Raw genomic sequence first — 11,210 nt, forward strand, 5'->3', positions numbered from 1 at the left:
ATAGACATGCACATAGAAATGAGAGGCTAAAGAACAGTCCATTCATTGGCTTTTCTCAAACATGTTGCACATACTGTTTTTGTGCCATTTTTTGTTTTTAATAATTAAGAGAATCAGGAGTTGTGGGATCTGTTAGTCATGTTTGCAAAACATTGGATACTGTAACACAAGTACAGACTCAGTAAGATTCATGTACACATGTGCTGTTCCTGCACCATTGGGACATACCTGGGTCCTTAAATAAATAGTGTATATGAATGTTTATATCTTTCCTGTGGATACATTAGAAATGCACAGTGGATGATAAGAAGTTTTGAAAGGTTTCACCTTTTTAAACACCAAGAGAAAGCTTCAGGTTTTGGTGTAATTTTCACAGAATCAACATGCAAATGTTTCTTTATAGGTTTACTCTGTGCACTGAACCTTTACTCTTTTTTATTTGAAATCCTGAAACCCATTGTTGAACAGGTTAACGACCTACCAGCTCATGAATGTTACATTTCAGTATGCATCTGCTGCTGAATTATACTAGTAAATTCATGCCAGCTTACTTTTGTTATAGGACACTGGGAATATCTTATGAGTCACTGCCAAAATGCAATGAAAGTCCCAAATAGGTTGTATGTCAATGTCTTAAAGTATCACAAGCAATTATTTAGAATAACTTGTCACATCTGAAAACATGACCATATTTTACCTTCTGAATATATTCTAGAGTCAATTGGATTCCTACATTTAAAGGCAGGGTTGGTGATGTTAAAAAGCTAGCAAGATTTGAAAGTCTAACCCCTCCCCCTGCCCTCAGGGCTCCGACCCACACACAGACATGCAGGAGCAGCGCTGCTTTGCTGCTTCAGAGCAGATCGGAGAAAGGACCGCATTTTTACTTTATGTCTCATTCACCAGTAAGCAAACACCTAATATTATCATACCGAATGTTTAGAACAAATGTCACAAATTAGACATTTACAGTAGGTCCTTTAAATCCCCAGTTGTTGAACACAGGATTAAATATCGACAGCCAAGCAGCAGCTAGCACAGCTAATACAGTACACAGGCCCCAAGTATGATGTGGCCATGTTATATGAGGGCTCCCTTGGCCCAAAATCTGACAGTAAAAATGTAATGCAATATGTTGATTGGTAAAATAGGATGAAAGCCCTTCTCAGGTCTCTAAGATTTGCAGAAGAGAAAAAAATGATTTTCTATTTACTGTTATAGAGGGACAACAAAGAGATACTGCTGAGAAAATATTTGACTTTACTCATGGTTTATATGGAGGCCAGACCACAACTGTTGATGTCAGAGTGACATTTTTTAATCTTTAACAAGGTGTGGGGGACACACGAGAATAGCCTCTGGTAAAGAGAGGCCTTCCAGAAATGGGGGGTGCCTAATGGTTCAGCTCAACTGCAACACACACTAAAGGGCCAGATGATACTCGACCTGCAGGCTGGGGGAAGGAGCTCCAGAGGCAGGTGAGTAGAAACTCTAACTTGACATTTTCCAGGTTCCAGGGGCGGAGACTCAAAGAGGAAGTGGCAGAAATTTTGGGGCCCTGCACAACTAGGTCAGATCAATGTTGACCTGCCTCGTCAACAAGAGAGAATTTAAACCAGATTGTTACAGATAGTGAGATGGTTGTCGGGACGACATCCAAAGGTGAGAGGAGTGTCACAAAGTGTGGCCAGGCAGCTAGTGTTTTTGCATATGCTTATTGTAAATAATCTTGATTGTGGAGGTTTTCTTTGGGTTGTTGTGTTTTCTTTGCTTGCCGGGCACAGACACTGAGATCACTTCCAACCACACCTGAAGCGCATCTCCCAATCAGGGGAGAGAGGTAAGATGGGAGCTACTAATATGTGTTCTGCTGTATGAGAGGAGGAGAGATTCTGATGTGGAAGAGACCAGCGGTGGTGCAGGGCTAGACGGCGGTCAGGAACTGCTGAGACACCCTTTGGGTGTGCAAGACGACGTGCAGTGGGACTGGCGTGGACGGTGCAGCTAGACCCAGCTCTTCCGCATCTGAATCTGAACACACAGTTCAGTCACACAGTGACACATAGTATGACCAAATTATAGATAGATTGTAGAAGAAATATGAAGAATGCATATGCAAGGAGCAACTTCGGAAAGGACCTAAAGTCTCACGACCTTCTCTCCACCATGGAGACCTGGAAAGAGGACAGACTACACAGACTCACAAGAGACAAAGCTCAAGTGCCTACCATTCACACAAGTAGGAGAAAGAAACACAGAGAGAGAGAGAGAGAGAGAGAGAGAGAGAGAGAGAGAGAGAGAGAGAGAGAGAGAGAGAGAGAGAACAACATGCACACAAGGCAGAGAGAGAGAGACAGTAGGAGAGGCTGAAGGACCAGATCCAAAATATCTGGAATGAAGCACCGACAGCCAGGGGGGGGGAGAGAGAGAGGTCCCAGGACGGACAATGGTCCAGCACAGAGAAGCCTGAGTGAAAAGAAAGAACAAGGAGGAGCAACTGGGGGAAGAGAGAGAGATATGCACCCAGCTGTGCTTGTGGGACACAAACAAGGTTAGAGAGAGAGAGAGAGAGAGAGAGAGAGAGAGAGATAGATAGATAGATAGATAGAAAAAAAAAATCGGCATGTTTGCAAATATTGATTTGTGTTTTTGTACTCCACTATACAAGCTGTGAACATTGGATGTGAACCACATGTAATCAGGATTATTTGTTTTGAGATACTGTCAAGTGTATCTTCAACATTATGGCTTCCCACACTCGAAAAGGGAAGGAATTGACCAGACTCAGGATTTCACTCGTTCTTCAATTTATTTTGACCAGTAACGAGAAAGGTAAAAAACCTTTAAAGGTGCAATATGTAATATTGTATGTAATACTGGCAGCTAGTGGTTAAAATAGTTACTGCACTACCAATTCAAAATACTGGAGAGTCGTCTCCCCCGCCCCCTCCTGCCCAGACTCGAAGTTCACGGAGGTTGCCAGGCCGCAGCATTCACAACAATGTTGCTAGACGCTTTTCTCACATAGCCAGACATTACTTCACAGCACAGCGGAGTAGCTAACGGTAGATGCTAGTCTCACATAGCCAGACATTACTCCACAGCACAGCCGAGTAGCTAACGGTAGATGCTGGCTATACTGACAGTCATACAAGCCCGTGCTCACACGGAGCTCCAACTGACAGACACACTTTTTCGGCTTAAAATTTCAGTATGAACCGCTAAAAACACAACAACCTCACTGTCCTCTCCACACGCCAGTCAGGCACACTTCCTCGGCTTAGAATTACAATATAAAACATTAAAAATACCACTACCTTGCCGACGGAACACACTTCATTGGCTTAGAATTACGGCAACAATCGTTAAACACACTGCAAACTCACAGTCCTCTCTTTCCGATTTACAGCCCCCCTCTCGTGGTTTAAAATAACTCACTGTGAACTACACGTTGTAAACGGCCATGGGCTGCTTGCCTGGTCCTCCCGGTAACGTTAGCAGGGTTAGCATGGCGGCGTTAGCCAGGACCAGTCGGGATCACTTTACTGGCTATGTCTCAATTGTTTTTGCGAGTAACCAACTCGGGTACTCTAGCTATATAATTCAATGTGAGTACACAAATGTTGAAATGACAAAAAATGCCCATCCCTAGTAGCTGTGATAAATTAGCCTGAAGCTAATGCTTACCTGTTCAGGAGAAAATAAGCCAACTCTGCGTCCTTTTGGGATCTAAGCTGTCTCCATCTTTCAAATACATCTCCAATATTTACCAGGGGGTTGTTACGTCTCTGGTCACGCAACTGTTAGAAACATGCCGTTTTCTTTTTTTTATGTCATGTAGAATCTATCTCCGTTGATCCTGTTCGTTTGTTTGCTGCTTTCATGGCTGTACTACCGTTACAGCTGTAGCGCGCTGGGTTTACGTTTTTACAGGTATATCTGGCAACCCGGCCTGGCTGTCAAACTGGGCCGTTGATAACAACACACAGATCAAAACATAAACATAAATTCCGTCACGGAACGTAAATTTCAAAAAGAAAAAATACTGGCGTTAGCATTGTTGTCAGAAAAGATAGTATTTCAGTTTAACATGTTTCCTTAATATCTGTTGAGGCATTGGTGTCATTTTGGGATTTATTACAGTTTTTTTATTCTTGAATGTAAAGTAATTAAATGCGTCACAAATGTAGTGGAGTACTTTAAAGCGATAACATTTCCCTCTGTAAAGCACTGTACGTAAAAGTACAGTAACACAATTACTCTAAGCAGCTCTTAAAGCAAGAGGTGGAAAATGTACTTTAGTTACTTTCCACCTGCAGGTGTGGTTGTGAAAGGAGGGTGCATCATTAGATTACTGTTATGTAAGGCATGGTGACTCACTGACTGCCTATACCAGCTTTATGTTAACTCACAGCAGTGGTTTAAAAAGGTAATTCACATTGTAATTCGCATACACACTTTAACAAGCTCCTAATCATTCACCATCTGTAAAGTAGGAACAGTAGCGATTAGATAATTGTCTCTGGAAGACATTTGCTTTAAATTGCTTAAGCTGACTTTTAAACTTATCAACCTCATTGTACAGTGTGCATCACTCTTGTGCTTCTCCTGATTTGGCCATTAGGTTCTTGAATGTAATGTCACCGGCTTGTAAATATGGTTGCCACTTATGCTAATTTTCTTAAAAGGCTGATGTTTGAAGCCAGGAAATGTTTATTTTGCCATTATCAGGGTCCTTGCTTATTGTCTACATTAGTCTCTGTGCTCTGCCCCCTGTGGGTGAAGTGTCAATTAGTGCAGGTGTGTTTTTCTCTTTCCCTGTTCCTTATTTTTCTGGAGAACCTACAATAAAAGGTTGCACAAATAAACAACATTTTGAAAGAGGCAGCTCATATTTTCATTGTCTGGCTCCAATGGGCTCATTTCTCAGTAAGTGTTTACTCACCACCGTTACTCATCAAGAAGTCACATATTTTCTTATTCTTTACAGACATTTGCAATGACATTGAACATGTTGAGCATGAACATACACTTATTATATTTTTTGTCGTGTTGTTTAAACATTTTAAAAAGTGGACATCATTAGACTTTTCTAGTATTTCTCTTACCTGAAGAGGCTGCAGTAATAGCAAATTCTATTGATGTGTAAACTATGTAGTATAGAATAGAATATACAGTCCCTTCAAATAAAAGACCACTTATGTCACAGCTCAATGCAAACAAAATGTGGTTTCTGTAACAAAGTTTCTTCAACAATATTGAAATAGGTTTCTTAGCAAAACCCGAAAATAAAAAAAAAACAATGTCAGGATAGACTTTTTATCCACTGCATGATGCAAGCATGAACTCACAGGGTTCCCTCCATTCTACTGTATACTTTCCATCAGTGTAAACAGCAGGAATCTGGTCTGAATTCCACGGACCATAAAATGGTTTTATCGTCTGACAGTGTCCAGGATATTTCTTCCTGAGTCCAATGTAAAAGTGTCTCCATGTTTACCTCTTCCTTACAGAGCGATCAGGCTGTTTATTGTTATCCAAAGCAGATCCAGCAGGATGACTCTATCCAGGAAGCCATATTTGACATTAACAAGATATTGCATCTTTCTTTCTTTCTTTTTATCTTTCTTCTCATCCTTGCTGAATCCGCATGTATCGTACTGCATAGGACTTCATGTTGAGATCTTTCTTTTCCCTAAATGGCAATTAAATTTCACCTGTCATAAAAAATGGCAAAATTTAATTTGCATTTAGTATTGCTCTCAGCATTTATCTGTAGCTAGTTTCACATTGCCAGACCTATCTCCACAGCGCTGTGGAGAAAGGTCTGGCAAGTCTACACAACCCTGGACTCCTCCTGGATAGGAGAGAAACGTGCTCTGGTTTATTAGCATTTCTTTAAACCAATCACAATCGTCTAGGTGCTGGGTGCAGCAACGGTGCCTCTGAAAAATAGCCTCGGGAAGGAACGTGGTGGTGGAACGTGTACATACACTAGGGAGGCAAGCTCTGGAATTAAAATGGCTGTTGAGTATGTGATGAGAATTTTACTCAAAAAAGATAAATATAATTTGATTGTCCGTTCTAGCTCGGAGGATGTTTCCCAATACAACCCAGAGTTTAGAATGCCAACACAAAGAAAGCGGAAGGTGAGGGACATTCTGCCAAAAATGAGGGACATCTGGCGGAACCTCCTGTGGCAACGGAACTATCCCGTAAATGAACGTTGTTGATATAGACTAATCGGTACCCAAATCTTTATATGTATTTGGAAGAAAACTCACCTGTCAATGTGATTCAACCAAGATAGAGCCCAATGATAGCAATTACTGTGATATGGTAAACATTTCTACTGTAAACTATTCCAAAGAAAAAATCCAATTAAAATGTATCTTTTGAGTATCAAATACATACGGCTCTAGACTTGAAAGGTGGCTCTAGTGACAGGCTGCTTGTTCATTTGTGGATGACAACAGCTTGGATTTGCACCAATAGTGACCCAGATTCATGGCAACAGACCCTGTCAAAACATATATCAAAACATTCGTACGGACGTCTCAAACCACACCTGCAGCATAGTCCACTTAATCAAAGCTCAGTGAAACACATCCAAATGACAAACTTTTATTTCTATATTCTACTTTTGTCTAAATTTAGGATTAAATGGAGAATTTGACTCCTTAAACCTTTACAAATGCATTCACATGTGTGCATCATTCCTGCACCATTGCCTTAAAAAGTCTAGACAGAAAATGCTTATGTGTAGGTAGATTTTGTGCAATACATTCTTGAAGAAACAGAGGCAAGTATCTCCTCTTTAGATCAACAGGTGTGTAGGTCTTGCCAGGAGCTAGCATGTCCAGCAGACTAATGAATTTTAGTATCTCTCCAGGGCCGTTTAGCAGTTTAATGTGATGTTTGTGCACTTCCCTATCCTTACATGGCCCGCAGCTTTGCAGGAAAGAGACATCCTGTGACAGCAAATCATTGGCTGGTCATGAATAATGATGCACTAGAGAAGAATTTGATCAATATTGTTCATTTAACAGCTTAAATGTCTGTTTGTCTGCTGTTCTTTGTTATACAGTGTTGCAGGCGTCTCTAAACAGCAGTGTGTGAACTGAGAGGATGTTGAGTTTTTTCATGTTTTTATTAAAGAACAATCCTCATAAAATGAATTGACTGTAACCTCAATTGAACTTCAATGGATTCCTTTTTTTTAGTTTGAGTTTGTATTAGTATTTGTATATACACAAACTTGTATCTTTTTTTTAAATATTACATGTACATGCTTTAAAACTCAACTAATTAAGTAATGGCTGTTTTCTAAATGGCTGCTCAGCTTGGATACCTTGAACCTTTGACACAACTGGTGTAAAGCAATTGCAGTTGCAATTCAAAAACATTTATAATGAAATATAGGGAACCTTATGGCATGGCTCTACTTAACAAGCAGAGCAGTACACAAGCTGCTTTGCTATAAATGCTTCAGTAATATGGTTCTTTGGGTGCAATGCAACAAAGTAGCCTGTTATCTACATGGGGAATTTGAGCATGATAATATTACAGTATATACATAATAAAGTATAATGCATTTAAATATTTAAGGTTAAGGAAATATCTGAGAGAGGATAATCAATATTGCAAGAGGTTGCTTGTCAAAACCATTTATCTAAGTAGTGCAGTCTCCGTCTGCAGTAATCCACTTTTTTTGCTGTCATGTTTCATTGTATGACAAACCAGAAGGTGGACGAAAGGTCAGAAGATGTTTGAAATGATTCACACAATTTGTCATTTCGAAGGTCATGCTGGGAGGCATTTCAGTCTGGAGTATTTACTTTCCATACAGGATGAAATCACCCCATTTCATGTCAGTTTGAGTTTATTTCAACAAAACATGATACTGTGTAGCAGAAATTATAGTGTCTCTGATATACAATCTTTGATTCTGATTATAGTATTGACTAAGCATTTCATCCATACAGTAGTGACAAATCAAAATTGGACAATCAATATCAGACAACTGGATTAAGGCAACCATGTAGGATTTTGAATGGAAACAAAGACACAGTGCCTCGGTATAAATTTCATAGGAACATTGTGTCTGTAAACTGGTTTCTGTTCCTCAAAGAAAGTAAATGTACATCACTTGTTTTATATCTCAACAATATGGCTGCTGTGCCAAAGTCTAGATTCAGACACAGATTGATAACCTATTACTGTAAAATGTACCACTAACGCATGTGTATGTTTATGGCAATGTTTCTAACTAGTAGTACTGATTTAAGTTATATGGTTATTTAAACCGCTTTGGTGCCTTCTCACCAAAGCACAGAGTGTAACAAAAAACAGGTTAGGACCTTTCTCCTTATTTTCTTGTCATCCCTGGGGTGAAGGAGAAGCCATTTCTAAAGCCAGCAAACCAGAACACTTAATTGTCTTTACTCTCCTCTCCATGGCACTGGAGAGGCTCATTGGATTTGGACAGGTCACAATAAACGACCAGTGCAATACAACGTAAAGAAACAAGGTTTGCGAGAGAGACAGGCATGAGAGAGTACTAGTTAAATAATTTAAAATGTCATGAAATTACTATTTAATAGTTAATATGTCTTAAAGAAACCTATTGTTTTATATAATAATGAATGTGTTCCATTTGTATTTATATAGCTGTCTAAATGGTCAAAGGTAAGTTTGAAGTAGAATATCATTTTCATGCCATAATACCGAAGTAAAATGTTGTCTCTGTTGTACAGATAACTTTTTTTGTCAAATGAATGCCATACATTTGGTCTGTTGTTTGGGCTTTGATTACTCTCTCCCCCACACTGCCCAAAGTAATCCATCTCCTGTATCATCACAGGGCCTTCATGTTTGACATGAGCCTTCTGGCCCATGCAGACAGTAACTGAAAGATGTGATTGACAAAGGTCTCAAGCCTGCTGGTACTTGAGCTGGTGAGTGTGTTATTGATGGAAGGTCTTGGCGGGGAGTTGATAGATGATGGGAACTTGTACACATGACCAGCTTTGTTTACTTGTTCTCCTCCTCTAACTCTCTGATGTTCCAGAGTGAGTAAAATCTGGACCTTGACAGCCTGCTGTCATCACTACGCCATCCCCATGATGAGAGGGTTGAGCCACTCTAACAACTAATGACACAGTTGCATGGATTGTTTCCTGTTTGATTTCATGCCCGGTGGGGATGAAGTCAAAAAGAATATATGATATAGGATGTGATGCTGCCTTAACCCAGTAGTTTACCTAAACCTATAGAGCTGGCAGATCATAAAACACTGATGAATAATTTTAGATTTATTGTCTTGAAATGGTGAATAGTATTATTATTATTATTATATTAATTATTATATTAAAAGGCAAAGTCCATAAAGTAGATTCCAAATGATGATTATTTAGAAGAAGGCACAGAACATGCATTCAATTATCGGCTTATACTGCATAAGAAAGCGATAGAGTGAATTATGTAGAGTATCATACTTAGTATCAAACATGCAGTGAGCTTTGACAGCGCTGTCATGCTACTTACATTCCTATTTAATGGCTCCAGCCTTTAGGGAAATTCAGTAATCCGTTTTATGTGTAGAAGGGGGTCAGTCTTTGAAATAATCCATTCTTATCTGATTATTCTACTGTACAGCTATCACTACACAAAAGCATATATCCAATCTTGCAGACATAGTCTGTCTCTTTTGAACAGTTGATTGACTTTTAGTCTGAAGAGTTTTGAAGTACTCCACCTTGGCAAAGGCGGCAATCTGACAGCACGGCACAGATCCAATCGAAAAGTTTGACTGTTTTGAAAATTATGACAACTCTGCTTTGTGTCAGCAGGGTAAAACTCCATTCTGTCAGCTTCAACTGTGTTTCTTTATTTGATGTTTCCATAAAAGTGTTGTCTTTGACATATCTTTCTGCTTCTGTTTACAAACAACTACCTGAAAATGATACAGTGATATTATTGACAGGTATACAGTAAGTGATACCTGCAAAGCTCAGGATATAAGTCAATGCTGCATCGAGACAAATGTTAGACTTGTGCAATTGACTGAAAGCAGAAACAGGAAGATGTGTTAAAGACAACAACTGTGTTGTGTGGTCAGCTACATTAAGGTCACAGTTGGAGGCAACACAAATGGAAGTAGGCAACTTGGCCAACTTGAAAAGCTATTTATTACTACATTGCAACATCAAATTGGTTCCCTTTCCGATTTTAAAGTGATGGTTCGGAGTAATTTCACCCTAGGGTCCTTTGCACCATGACCTCAAGCCAAACACCCCCCCAGAAGCTTTTTTCACCTGGGTCTAACATTGGGAGAGTAGCGTTATCAGCTGAATAGCTTAGCGCAGGGGAAAATAAAAAGCGCCATTCAGAAGTATGACAGCTTGATGATAAGTAAAGGTGCGTCAAAGGGTCAAAATAGTAGCATGTTAGGCACGACGTGAAGCCGAGTGAAGTGAAAATAAATTAATAAATGGCGGCATGCGATTAATGCGATAAAAAGAAATTCAGGCGTTATGCTCTGCCATTAATGAGAAAAGCGTGCTTCCCCTGTTGATTTATTTCTCCAATTTTCTTTAGTTTCTGCTCTTTTTCCCTCTGTCTTTTTATACTCTGTCTCCTAGCAGAGATGGGCTATAAATTGGAATAAATACATTTTTGACAAACATCAACCTGCGCACACTCACACTTTATTAGGTTCATCTTTACTTTATTATGAGACATACTAAGTATCTTCATATAGTTTTTATCAACTTAGATTGCAGAAGTTCCTAATCAATGCCCATATCAGGGGGGACATTAAAATGAAGAGCACTGCATTCTTATTTAAATAAAAGAAATATAGTGAAAATATTTCAGAAATCAATGGTCACCTTTTTATTCATTATAGTATATGTTGTTGACTTTGTGGTGCCTGTATGTTAGAGTAGAAACTCCCCGTCCCCTTCATCTGTGCTCTCAGGATGTTGATTGAATGGGACATGTGGGATGTTTTTTTTTTCCTTCTGTGTTCCTTAAAGCCTGGCTCACACTACAGGAGTTTTAAAATCCTAACCGATTTTGAAATCTGGTTGCAGCACACACTTGAGGAGAATCTTTGCAGATTTTCTTCCCTCAAATCTCAACATGCTCACACTACAAGATTTGAAAATAGTGGGGCATCACACACTACAAGATATTTTTAAGATTAT

Source organism: Perca flavescens, chromosome 17, assembly GCF_004354835.1.
Source record: "Perca flavescens isolate YP-PL-M2 chromosome 17, PFLA_1.0, whole genome shotgun sequence".
Classification (NCBI taxonomy): domain Eukaryota; kingdom Metazoa; phylum Chordata; class Actinopteri; order Perciformes; family Percidae; genus Perca; species Perca flavescens.